The sequence below is a fragment of the Vicia villosa genome, unplaced genomic scaffold, assembly GCF_029867415.1.
Source record: "Vicia villosa cultivar HV-30 ecotype Madison, WI unplaced genomic scaffold, Vvil1.0 ctg.000955F_1_1_3, whole genome shotgun sequence".
Classification (NCBI taxonomy): Eukaryota; Viridiplantae; Streptophyta; class Magnoliopsida; order Fabales; family Fabaceae; genus Vicia; species Vicia villosa.
Genome location: NW_026705429.1, coordinates 318,069 through 331,642, shown reverse-complemented (window position 1 = coordinate 331,642; position 13,574 = coordinate 318,069). Strand labels below are relative to the sequence as shown.

Below are 13,574 nucleotides of genomic sequence, written 5' to 3'. Positions count from 1 at the left end.
TGTTTGAATTCGATTTTTCTGTATTATGCAGGGACTATGTGCATTTGAAACTGTCATGGATTGTTAATGGTTAGGATTTGTGAAGCTTGAATGATTAGGAATGTGTAGGTTAGTTATATGGCAGTGTTGGCAGTTAGCTTTTATTTTGGGTTTGATCATGGTTTTCTGTATGGATGAAATCATTTTGATGTGTAAAATCTCTGTTATGATAGTTAGTAGAACTGTAGTGGCTTTTCTGAACAATTCCATCTTTTGTTTTTCTGTATGACTCTTTACATGAACTGCTATAGGTTCCTTGATGGGCTGCAATGTATGCATTTGTATGTCATGTGGATGGCTTTAAAGAATGAGACAGCAGGGTTATGCTGCAGGGAGTTTGATTTGGGGATGCATTTGAACATGGGTTTAAAACTGTTAGGTTGCAGTTAGAATGGTAATTGTGTTTTTTGGTATGAAGTGTATCTGTTTGTGGATGAATCAAGGCTGATGTTTGGGATAACGGTTAGAAATGGTATTGTTGTGTGAATTTATGGTGAGCTTTGAATATGTTGAATGTTTGGATGGATGTATGGCTGTTAGTTTTCTGTTAGAGTTAGTTATCAAAATGTGTTGATTGGTGTATGTATGTTTTTCGGTTCTCTTAATGTGGTACTGATGTGTGCAGGTGCTTCGATGGACTTGTGAGTCTTGTAGGCGTGTGGTGAACCGGTTTGCATCAGTTGGTATGGCAAGTATCAGCAGGCATGGTTTGCTTTCTTTGGGTATTTTTGATGAATGAAGCTGTTGTTAAAAATATGATGCAGGGCTAGATATATGGGGGCTGATTGACATATTTTTTTGGTTTATTTGAATACATGGTTAGGAGTGTGTAGGTTAATATGAGTGAATGGTGACATTGATGTGTATGGTGTAATTTTTGAATGCTGCAGGTTTTGTATAGCTGTTTGGAAGTTAGTTGTGGGCTGTTTGATGTTAGTAGTAGCAAAATCGGATTTAGTTTTCTGCTACTTAGAAGTTGATTGGAGTGAAAGAGATGAGACTGTTAGAAACCAGAATTTGTTATAGGTGATTTGAATGTTTGGATTTGAATTGTTCTCAAAGTTTTATGAACTGATGTGTGATTAAATGATGCAGGCAATATGTTGGTTGCAAGCAAAATTGGTTTTCTTTCTTTGGCAGAGCACATGGATCTTGACATAGTCAAAGTGGCGTGAGGTCAAAGATGGGAAGATGAATGGAAACGGCTAATGGCATAGGAAAGTGCAAGTGAAGGGTTTTTAGCAAAACATGAAGCAACTGTATCTTGTTTGTTGGAAATTTCTATGTAATTGTAATGTGTAGATGTGTGATAAAGTTGTAATTTCTTTGAATGTAAGATGGCTTGAATTTTTGTAATGAGTTTTGAATGGGTCTTTTTGTATGGATTCGTAGATTTGATGAATGGCATTTGAATCAATGGACATGTGATTGAACATTTGGATTTGGGCTTTGGATGGAAATGGGTTTGTACATGAATCTTGTAAGAGATATTTTTGTAATTTTTGTGAAACTGCTTTGTAATGCATATTTGTATGAGATGGAATTGGTTTGTATGGATTGAATGAAGAAACCTAGATTGGTGTATGATATTTGGACCTTGTGAGGAACTTTGTAATGGATCAAGCTATGGAACTTTTGATGTTTTCATGTAAATGTTGACTCTTGTATTTTCCAAATGACCTTTCTTGATTTCTTTCACTTGAAGTATCAATCCAATATCACAATCAATCCACAATGCTTAGACACACACATCTTTACCATGAATCCCAACTTTTGCCTTGAACTCCATTAACTTTATCTATAAGAACTTTAATCCAAGTTCAAAGCCTTTGAATGGAGCCTAATTGAGCGATTTGCCACATGTGGTAATGCGACCACACCTCGGATGACTGAAAACCCATATGCTGAATAAGACCTCAATCCAAGATCCAAGAAAGCCTCAGTTGATCAAATTGGCATAGTGCAGAAACCTAACCCACATGGAACCCTATATCCTTCCATAACCACTGATCTCGTACCCAATTATTGGTGAATGATGCATGAACGTTAAACGACCTAATGGAGGGATGTAAATGAGATGCAAAGCTTAAGCCAGTTAGGAATTTATTGGGTAGGACAAATTTGGGGTATGACAGCTGCCCCTATTTAATCATCTTAAACCTGAAGGTGAGATTGGCGCTAGCCTTTCGAACATTCAAGGTAGAAGAAGATTAAATATCAAAGTGCCAGAAATTTGTCCTAAAAAGATGGTATGGATGTTATCCTTATTTCTTGGTTTTTGTCTTGATATCTGCTGGGGAAAGAGATTTTTGTTTTTGCTTTTCTGGTGGAAGAATTTATGGTGAGTAATGGTTGAATGGAGATAGCTTGTAACGTAGCCAAGGTGCCAATACAAGGTTCTCAATGGAAATGGTTGTATGAAACAATGACTGAAAGGAATAGACCTCGTGGCGATCTACGACTCAACATCGAGAAGATCTCGTGGCGATCAACTCGTCAACAGAAGAAAAGGGAATAAGATCTCGTGGCGATCTATGACTCAACATCGAGAAGATCTCGTGGCGATCAACTCGTCAACAGAAGAAAAGGGAATAAGATCTCGTGGCGATCTATGACCCAACATCGAGAAGATCTCGTGGCGATCAACTCGTCAACAGAAGAAAAGGGAATAAGATCTCGTGGCGACCTATGACCCAACACCGAGAAGATCTCGTGGCGATCAACTCGTCAACAGAAGAAAAGGGAATAAGATCTCGTGGCGATCTATGACCCAACACCGAGAAGATCTCGTGGCGATCAACTCGTCAACAGAAGGGAAGGGAATAAGATCTCGTGGCGATCTATGACTCAACATCGAAAGAAGATCTCGTGCGATCTCCCACACTTTAGGAGGAATAAGATCTCGTGGCGATCTATGACTCAACATCGAGACGATCTCGTGGCGATCGACTCGTCAACAGAAGAGAAGGGAATAAGATCTCGTGGCGATCTATGACTCAACATCGAAAGAAGATCTCGTGCGATCTCCCACACTTTAGGAGGAATAAGATCTCGTGGCGATCTATGACTCAACATCGACTCGACATCAAGGGACAAAAGAGGAATTGGGTTTGACATGGTTTGCCAGGTTGAAGATTGGTTTCTTAAAAGGGGTTGCCAGGTTAGAGTTGGGCTTTGAAAGGGTTTTCCAGGTCGGAAACTGGGCTTAAAACGTTTTCCCATACGGGGGAAAGGACCACGGAGACTAGTGACGACTAGACTCGATCAAAAAGACATAATCACGAAGATGTTGATGCTTGCGAGGCATAAGAATTACAATAATCCCTCAGGCCCAAAGGCGGGGTGTAACTCTTCAAGAGTGGCAATCGTTCGAATTACCACACACCAAGTATGGTTACTCAAACGATTGAAAAATGAGATGGGTTAAATGCCCACCCTCATTCGCGCTCTAATATGCATGCAGTACACGGGAAATAACCACGACAAGACTAGTGACGACTAGACTCGATAAGGAGATTGGAGAACACGGAGATTGTGATGCTTGCGGAGCATAAGAATTACAATAATCCCACAGGCCAAAGGCGGGGTGTAACTCTTCAAGAGTGGCAATCGTTCGAATTACCACACACCAAGTATGGTTATTCAAACGATTGAAAAATGAGATGGGTTGAATGCCCACCCTCATTCGCACTCTAATTTGCACGCAGCACACGGGCAATAACCTCGGAGACAACTACTCTGACGAAGAAAGACATTGTTCCCGATTCACATTGTGGAGAGAATATGAGACTTCTTTTTGGGGGTCGAAGAAACCAAGTATTGGCACCGTGGCTTAAGGAGATTTGAAATGTAGTAGCAGATATCAATGGGAGTTTGTAAGGACAACATCTCTGTGGGGATGTAATATTGTCTTGATTGAGGGATGATTTGTATTATCTGGCTTATGCTTTGTATGCATGTTTGAATTTTTCTATGGCGTAATGCTCCCTTTTGATGGATATGCTACGCTTTTGAGGATGCAATGTTATATGCAGTGAACACTATATGCAGAGTGCCAAATAAAGGCATTAATGCGGTAAACACCAGGGAGAATCCCCTTAGTGTTAAGGACCGTGTGGAGGTGCCAATAGATATTGGACTTTGTTTTGAAAGATGCACTTTTCTTTGACTTGAAGAATGATTTCTGACTTCTCACCAAGTGCCACTGCCTGAAGGATTTCCAGTTTGAGGAGATTCCCTCGATTCATCCTGTTAGGGATGAGAAATCCAGGTAATGAGCCTTGGTTAGGGAAGTAGGATAACTCCTAGGAGAAATAAACTCCTATGTTTGAGGAATGGAACAAACTCTCGGGAGAAATAAACTCCATGCTTGGGGAGAGACCAAGGTTCTAGGAGAAATAAACTCCTATGATTAGAGAGCGGACAATAAAACTCAGAAGATCGTGCTCCAAGTTTCATGACCCATGAAGGAAATTGCCCCAGTGGATCCTTGGAGAGATTTGTCAAATCTCGACGTAACTGCCCCAGATTGGTAGAATTTGAGAGAGGCTAAACCTCGATTCAATTGCCCCTGATTAGTTGAATTTGAGAGAGATTCCTTGACTTGATTGCCCCTGATTAGGTATATCTTACTAGAATCCTCAATCTTTCTTTGTCTTGAAGTCAAACAACATGGAAACCACTTTACCACGCTCAATGGAGTCTTCAAAGTCTTCCCCTCAGGGTAATCAAAGAAAGTATTAATTGTTCATGCCCAACGGAGTTCTTTGGATAACTTTCCCCTTGGTGGTCAGCATTTGGGATGATTGGCTTTTACTCCTCGGAGTTCTCAAGTCTCTTGTACCTTGACATGATCAAGTTACTCACTGATTCTGATCTTTGAAAATTTCCTTGATGTTAAGCACATATTTTGCATGCAAAAGAATGTTAATTCTAAGAATGATAATTCTAATGCAAAGCTATGTTAGTCTTGAAGTTATAAACTTTTTATGAAATGAGGTTGCGACACAACCTCGATTTTTTGCATGTGGAAGATAAAGCGAGCATACGATACCAACATGGATATGAGTCTCGCTTCATTGGGAGTCAGCTAAACGCTATCTCATCGGAGTGCGCTTTCAAAATAAACCCTACTTCAATTAGGACTTTTAAGGGTTGTAATTTGGCCGGGTTCACGGTTTTTAGAAAACAAAGGATTTTTAGGCTCAAAATTTGTTTGTACCCACCCCCTTCGTGATGTTCTCCAGTCCTATGTTCAGTTAACTCGACACGAGTGTTCATCCCTCACGAGGAATTTGAAATGGTTGAGGAATCAATGAGGTTCTTTGGACATGGCGGTCACTCACCTTTTATTCTTCTGATTCATTGTCACACGACTTTGTTCTTGCTTGGCAATTTCATCGTCTTTTTCTTTTGCTATTTTCTTTTCATCTTTTTTTTATTTTCATTATTTTTTCGCCATCTTTTTTTTCTCTTTTTTTTTTTGAACAAGTCGTGTGACCTCGCATTATCTTCGATTCGTTGGAGGTGATTGCGACTGTCTCATTCTTTTGATTTGATGAAGGATCACCATTGTGGCATCGTCATCTCTTGATCTCTTGATGAAATAAGGATAATCATTGCATTTTTGACATTCCTCAACCTTTTGAAGGATAACCATTGTTGTACCCTTAAATGCATGCCCTTCTGGTGAATTTTGAACACTCGATCAAGTTAAACGAACACTACCCTGCCCCAAGGTTAAAATAAGGTTTTTTTTTTTTATGATTAGAAAAGAAACTCCTACTTCAAGGCCCAAAGGGGTTAACGAGGGTCTATCTCCCTTATATCTCCGGTGTTTGGGGATTTGAAATAATGCCTGTACATCCTCAGTAGGGTTTTATTCAAAAGCACACAATTGGAGGTTTTGCATTTTTATTTTTCATCATTCTCCCTCAGCTTTTTGCCTAAGCAAGTGATTAGTAAAGTTGGTATCGTAATGCCAAAAACATTTTATGAGTGAAAACAAATGGATTGCTTCAAGACGAACATAAACAATGTATTTTTATTTTCATTCAGAAATTAACAAGTTTTTACATGCTATAAATGCTTAAACAAACAATGAAATGTTACAAATGAGAATGCAATAAAGAAACTAAATGAATGCCGTTGTTGAGGAGACTTGACTCCGTCTGGACTTATTGATCTTGAATACTTTTTGCAGTTCTTTCCAAACACTTCAGGTTACTCCAAAAGAGAACTCCAACGAAGTCACCCATGAGTCGTAATCTTTTTCCTTGCTTTAGGGATTCGAGCAATGCGAGTGATGCAATGCTCAAGATAAGAGTACGTCTTGCTTATCCCTCGTGCGGGAGCCCCAAGCATAGATGTTGTAGAAGTATTCATTATCGAAAGTGGAGGAACCTTGCATGGTCATCAAACTGAGAACTTGTGGTGAAGAAGACCTTGAGAATGAGGAGCATTGTGTAGAATACTCTTGATTACCACATGGAAGAAGATTCTAACGAATTCACCCAAGAATTTGTAATGCTTTAGGGATTCGAGCAATGCGAGTGATGCAATGCTCAAGATAAGAGTGCGTCTTGCTTATCCCTCGTGCGGGAGCCCCAAGCATATTCATTGAAGAATTATTTGCCGTCAAACATGGAGGAACTTTGCGTGATCACCAAACTTAGAGAAGTTACTTGTTGCAAGGAGAGCTCAAACACCAACTGAAACACCAACCTCCACGGATACAACTGAGCATAAGAACCTTGAGAATGAGAGATGCTTCTACAAAACATTCTTGATTACTTTTTGAAAAAGATTCTGACAAAGTTGCTCGAGAATTTGTGGTGTTTTCATTATTATCATACCAACGAGTTCAAACAAGGAAGTAGCCTTCTACAAAACAGGAAATAATTGAAATGAGAACACAGAAAGGAAATGATGATTGCCATGGTTGAGGAGACTTGACTCCTTCTGGGCTTATTCTTCTTTTTTTTTTTTTTTTTTTTTGATACTTTCTGGAATACGGGCATTCACTTAGGCATGAACTCTTCGTTTTATGCGCAGGCCATTTGGAGTGAATGATATTACTTTGGAGTCAACGAGATCTTGGACTTTGTGTTTCAAAATATTACAATTCTCAGTTGAATGTCCAGATGTCCCAGAATGGTACTCACACCTTGCATTTAAGTCATATCCTTGAGGAATCGATGTTGGAGGGGGCTTAAACTCCTTTAGTTGGACCAAAGAATCCTTGAGCAAATGAGAAAGCAACTGACTATAGGTCATAGGAATTGGGTCAATCCTTCTTGGTGGTCTCCTTGGCATTTGTGGACCCGGCTGATGGCAATGATTCCAATACCCATTCTGTTCAGGTGTCTTCCTCTTTTGATCTGGCTGTGAAACAAATGGAGATTGATAAAGTGGAAGATATGGAATCCGGGATGGTGCTTTGTGCTTCTGATTTGAAGTAGATTCAGCATCAACATTTCCTTCCACTACATATGGAACCCTATTTCCTTGAACAATCATACCCTCGGGGGTGAACAAAATCACTCTTGACTCAATGAGATCTTGGACTTGATGTTTCAGCGCCCTACAATTCTCAACATCATGGCCAGGTGCCCCAGAATGGAACTCGCATCGAGCATTGGTATCAAAGTTGGGGGGAAGCTTTTCAGGCGTGGCCAATTCTCGTAGCTCAACCAACTGAAGCTCCAACAAACGGGGAAGTAACTGAGCATAAGGTATCGGGATTGGATTGATAAGCCTCTGAGGTATCTTAGGCTTTTTCCCACACGTTTGGCCTCCTTGATTCATTCTCGGGACGTGAACAGATTGACGTGGAGGTAACGACACTTGAAATTGAGGGAGGGCTCCCTGAGGCATTCCATGAGTGAAAAGAGATCCTATTGAAGAGAAGGAGTCAACAATTTCTGTTGCAGTAGCAGGAACAACATCACTTTCCTTTCTTAGTACCGTTTTCAGAACTTCCATGACCAAGCTCAATTGAGTCTTTAACTGACTATTCTCTTCTTTTAGTGCATCCTGATTATGGACCAAGTCTCGCATCTCCAACATAAGATGACCCATTTGTTCCCTCATCTCATCCATTTCCTCACGGAGTTGTTCCATAGTTGATTTTGGAGTCGTGGCGGTGAGAAGTCAAATTTGTTGTTGATCTTGAAATCTGAAGAGAAAGGGTCCCATAAGTATCTGAGAGAACCATGAAATGCATGATAGTATGAATGCATGTTTCGTTTATGAGAGATCCTAAAGTCTTTTCACACTTTTTTGTTCTCTTTTGGAATCAAAGTTTTTTGTTTTTTTCGTTTTTTTGTATAGAATATCTTTTCTTTTCTTTTTTCTGATTTTCTATCTCCTTTTTCTTTTTCTTTTTTTGGAAATAGATTTTAGGATCCCTCACAAATGAAGTGGCTGAAACAATGATGTTATGCAATGCAAAGGCATGGGATCAAGGTCCATATAATCTTAGTAACCACCACACAATCCTCTGAATAACTGATGTAAAACCTCTGTACAGGCCAATTGTCACAGGATCAAAGGTTCGACGCCCTTTTTGAAATACCAGAAAATCAAGCACCATGAGAACAAACCAAATAAAGGTCCGACCTCAACTATGAAGAAGCAATGGTATGTAGGAGCCAAGGTTTCCTGTCCCACCCCAATCTCACGGGTATGTAGTCTAGACACGGACAAGTGGTCCCTAATGGTCACCAGGGTCTACAGTTCCCATGGGGTACAAAGTGTTTGAGGCAACAAGCGTGCCAGACACAGTGTTCCATGAAAGAACCTCGCCCAGCTGTGGTACCTCATATTGAACTCATCCATAGCAAGCGCTACGGTAGTCAACATGAGCATCCACGCTAATCCTATGTGTCACTTGGCCTGGGTAGTGGGCCTTTTACCTCATACAAACCCCCCACCTGCAAAACAGAACAGAAGACCCCAAGGAACACAGAATATAATCCATATGCATGATGTGCAAACAGAAATAAACATGATATGCAGGCAAAGAATAAGCATGCAAACATATATACAAGGTATACACATAAAAACAAATAAACACCCAATAAAATAAAACAAACAAAGGCTAGGATCGACTTGCTTAGGTAGTCCCCAGCAGAGTCGCCAGCTGTCGCACGCTCGCGAAAAGTGAACAGAGTCGCCACCAATATATTTATCCCATAAGGGAAAGGAATATCAGAAAACCTAACAAAGGAAGGAACAGGGTCTTGCGACCAGAGAATCAAGGTACGGGAGTCGGTTACGCGAGGGGAAGGTACTAGCACCCCTCACGCCCATCGTACTCGATGGTATCCACCTATGTTTGTTTCTATCTAAAGGGTGTGTACTATGTCTATGTCTACATGCGAATGAATGCAAAAGAAATACGGGGAAAAGAAGGAATTATTTACAAGTGTGCTCGTTCAAGCCCCGCGACTTGATGCCTACGTATCCTTTTCAGGAATCAGAGCGCCGTAGTTCGGCTCCATATTTTCTGTTTGTTTTTGTGTTTTTTAGTTGGGTGGCGTTAACGTTCGCGCTCTTGCATAAGGGATCGACCTAGGATGCAATGGAGCGGAGATAACGGTGCCCTTAAGAAAGCGAGAGGAGAGAGAAAGAGTTTGAGTGTTTCGAGGAAATCCCTTAAGCAAGGGAAACTCGAGTTACTCTTTGGTTTGTGTTTTTTAAAGATTGGGAACTCACGCCTGAATGGAACCCTTAAGCAAGGGAGCTCCAAGCACTCGAACATCCCTTAAGCAAGAGAAGTTACAAGCTATCATTCCCTTTTTATTAGTCAAAGTATTTATTAGTCATTTTTTATGCGTTTTCTTGGTATTTTTTTTTAATGGGAGTTTATTCAAGTATTTTTAGAGTGTTTTATGGTTGAAAAGAAAAAGAACTAGCCTAAGAAAACTAGCCTAATATTATCATGGTTTCTACCTAAGGTTAGGAATAGAAGAACATGAAAATTAAAGCGCTAAGTGGAATATTGAAAATAGCATGAAAAAGAACAATTCAAAATATAGCACAAAAGCGAATTAAAAGTACTATTATTTTTATGGTTTTTTATGAAAGAGAGTTGAATTTTAATTCGATCAAAAGGACTAAAAGAAAATAGCCTAATTACTATTATTCTTTATGAGTGTTTTTATATGTCAAAATTTGTGATTAAAATCTAAAAGGAGTATTAGAAAAATTAGTTTTAGTTATTTAGAAAGAAAATAGTAAAGAAACAATTTAAAACTAAAGTTAAGGGCAAGGGGGGGCAAACTGATTTTAGGGGGGCAATTAGTAACTGGGCGCAGGCCCAAGGCAGGTTTTGGCCCATACAGATTTGTTTTTGTCCAGTTTTCTTTATGTCAAAAAAAGAGAGTGGTGTATGGGCCTATGGGGGTGATGACAAGCAAAACGTGATAAGGCCCATGGTTGTTTGTTTTATTCAGATTTTATTGTCATTTTTCAATTATCAGATTATTAAAACAAATTAAAAAAGAAAATAAAAGAAAAGGGATTTAGGGTTAGATGTGCCTATTGGAGTCCTCTCGAATCCTCTCTCTCGTTCCTTCACGCGATTGACTTCCGGCGGCCTTCACCACCACAGCCGCCGCGAAATGGCTCTGAATCGGCAACCTTCTTACAAGATCCTATCCCAAAATCACATTCCGAGCCTGATTCTATCAACGGATTACACGAAAAACTCTCCCTTTCACCGAATCAAATAGCTTCATTATGAAACCCTAAGTTCTAGAATTCGAATTAAACCGCACAGGAACGTAATCAAGTCATGAAATCTTAGGGTAAGCGACTGTGGAGACTTATTCTACATAACGGTGTCAAGAATCAAGCAGATAATGCCCAAGAGCGAGCGATTGAAGAACTTACCTGCGATGACGGTTCTTGAAGACGCTCAAATGGCTAAGAAAATACCAGAAACAATTGCTCGAAATCCAGGTAATGCCTTCACCGCTTTTTTTGATCTTCGAATTCCTTTCTACGATTCTCTTCTTCGCTTCTTCTTCTATTTTTTGATTCTTCTGCGAATGCGTGTACCGTGGTGATTGAGTCTGAGTACGAGTTAGAGTGGATGAGGGCACGAGAGTGGCATCACTGAGAGCATTATTGTTGCTGTGTATTGAGAGGATTGAGGGAAGTGTAGCTCTGTTGCTTAGAGTTTCAGAGGTTGAAACTCTAACAACAACGGAAAGTGAGCTCTAGTGAAAGGAAGGGAATTGAGGATAGGATTTGCACTGAGGTTTTACACTTCTCCTTTCAAAGTCTGCAAGCGAGACAATGATGAAGGCTGGTGATAGTGCTTCTAGGTGTAGATTGGTAAGTGGGTGGAGCCGACTATTTATAGGAGCAATGATTGGATACTGATAATGAGCCCTTGAATGTGGGACTCAAGATTACAGCTTGCAGTGGTTTTTTCTGATTTTTGGGTGTGGGACTTTGTTTGAATTCGATTTTTCTGTATTATGCAGGGACTATGTGCATTTGAAACTGTCATGGATTGTTAATGGTTAGGATTTGTGAAGCTTGAATGATTAGGAATGTGTAGGTTAGTTATATGGCAGTGTTGGCAGTTAGCTTTTATTTTGGGTTTGATCATGGTTTTCTGTATGGATGAAATCATTTTGATGTGTAAAATCTCTGTTATGATAGTTAGTAGAACTGTAGTGGCTTTTCTGAACAATTCCATCTTTTGTTTTTCTGTATGACTCTTTACATGAACTGCTATAGGTTCCTTGATGGGCTGCAATGTATGCATTTGTATGTCATGTGGATGGCTTTAAAGAATGAGACAGCAGGGTTATGCTGCAGGGAGTTTGATTTGGGGATGCATTTGAACATGGGTTTAAAACTGTTAGGTTGCAGTTAGAATGGTAATTGTGTTTTTTGGTATGAAGTGTATCTGTTTGTGGATGAATCAAGGCTGATGTTTGGGATAACGGTTAGAAATGGTATTGTTGTGTGAATTTATGGTGAGCTTTGAATATGTTGAATGTTTGGATGGATGTATGGCTGTTAGTTTTCTGTTAGAGTTAGTTATCAAAATGTGTTGATTGGTGTATGTATGTTTTTCGGTTCTCTTAATGTGGTACTGATGTGTGCAGGTGCTTCGATGGACTTGTGAGTCTTGTAGGCGTGTGGTGAACCGGTTTGCATCAGTTGGTATGGCAAGTATCATCAGGCATGGTTTGCTTTCTTTGGGTATTTTTGATGAATGAAGCTGTTGTTAAAAATATGATGCAGGGCTGGATATATGGGGGCTGATTGACATATTTTTTTGGTTTATTTGAATACATGGTTAGGAGTGTGTAGGTTAATATGAGTGAATGGTGACATTGATGTGTATGGTGTAATTTTTGAATGCTGCAGGTTTTGTATAGCTGTTTGGAAGTTAGTTGTGGGCTGTTTGATGTTAGTAGTAGCAAAATCGGATTTAGTTTTCTGCTACTTAGAAGTTGATTGGAGTGAAAGAGATGAGACTGTTAGAAACCAGAATTTGTTATAGGTGATTTGAATGTTTGGATTTGAATTGTTCTCAAAGTTTTATGAACTGATGTGTGATTAAATGATGCAGGCAATATGTTGGTTGCAAGCAAAATTGGTTTTCTTTCTTTGGCAGAGCACATGGATCTTGACATAGTCAAAGTGGCGTGAGGTCAAAGATGGGAAGATGAATGGAAACGGCTAATGGCATAGGAAAGTGCAAGTGAAGGGTTTTTAGCAAAACATGAAGCAACTGTATCTTGTTTGTTGGAAATTTCTATGTAATTGTAATGTGTAGATGTGTGATAAAGTTGTAATTTCTTTGAATGTAAGATGGCTTGAATTTTTGTAATGAGTTTTGAATGGGTCTTTTTGTATGGATTCGTAGATTTGATGAATGGCATTTGAATCAATGGACATGTGATTGAACATTTGGATTTGGGCTTTGGATGGAAATGGGTTTGTACATGAATCTTGTAAGAGATATTTTTGTAATTTTTGTGAAACTGCTTTGTAATGCATATTTGTATGAGATGGAATTGGTTTGTATGGATTGAATGAAGAAACCTAGATTGGTGTATGATATTTGGACCTTGTGAGGAACTTTGTAATGGATCAAGCTATGGAACTTTTGATGTTTTCATGTAAATGTTGACTCTTGTATTTTCCAAATGACCTTTCTTGATTTCTTTCACTTGAAGTATCAATCCAATATCACAATCAATCCACAATGCTTAGACACACACATCTTTACCGTGAATCCCAACTTTTGCCTTGAACTCCATTAACTTTATCTATAAGAACTTTAATCCAAGTTCAAAGCCTTTGAATGGAGCCTAATTGAGCGATTTGCCACATGTGGTAATGCGACCACACCTCGGATGACTGAAAACCCATATGCTGAATAAGACCTCAATCCAAGATCCAAGAAAGCTTCAGTTGATCAAATTGGCATAGTGCAGAAACCTAACCCACATGGAACCCTATATCCTTCCATAACCACTGATCTCGTACCCAATTATTGGTGA

General features: G+C 39.5%; 2 long non-coding RNA genes across 2 annotated transcripts; both read left to right on the top strand.

Annotated features, from left to right (window-relative positions):
* Positions 1 to 365: 365 nt before the first annotated feature.
* Positions 366 to 1,592, top strand: LOC131632532 (uncharacterized). Its single transcript, XR_009293038.1, has 2 exons — positions 366 to 722; positions 1,135 to 1,592. It is a non-coding gene; the product is annotated as an uncharacterized LOC131632532 (long non-coding RNA).
* A 10,276-nt stretch (positions 1,593 to 11,868) lies between these two features.
* LOC131632530 (uncharacterized) lies at positions 11,869 to 13,095 on the top strand. Its single transcript, XR_009293037.1, has 2 exons — positions 11,869 to 12,225; positions 12,638 to 13,095. It is a non-coding gene; the product is annotated as an uncharacterized LOC131632530 (long non-coding RNA).
* The last annotated feature ends 479 nt before the right edge of the window (positions 13,096 to 13,574 follow it).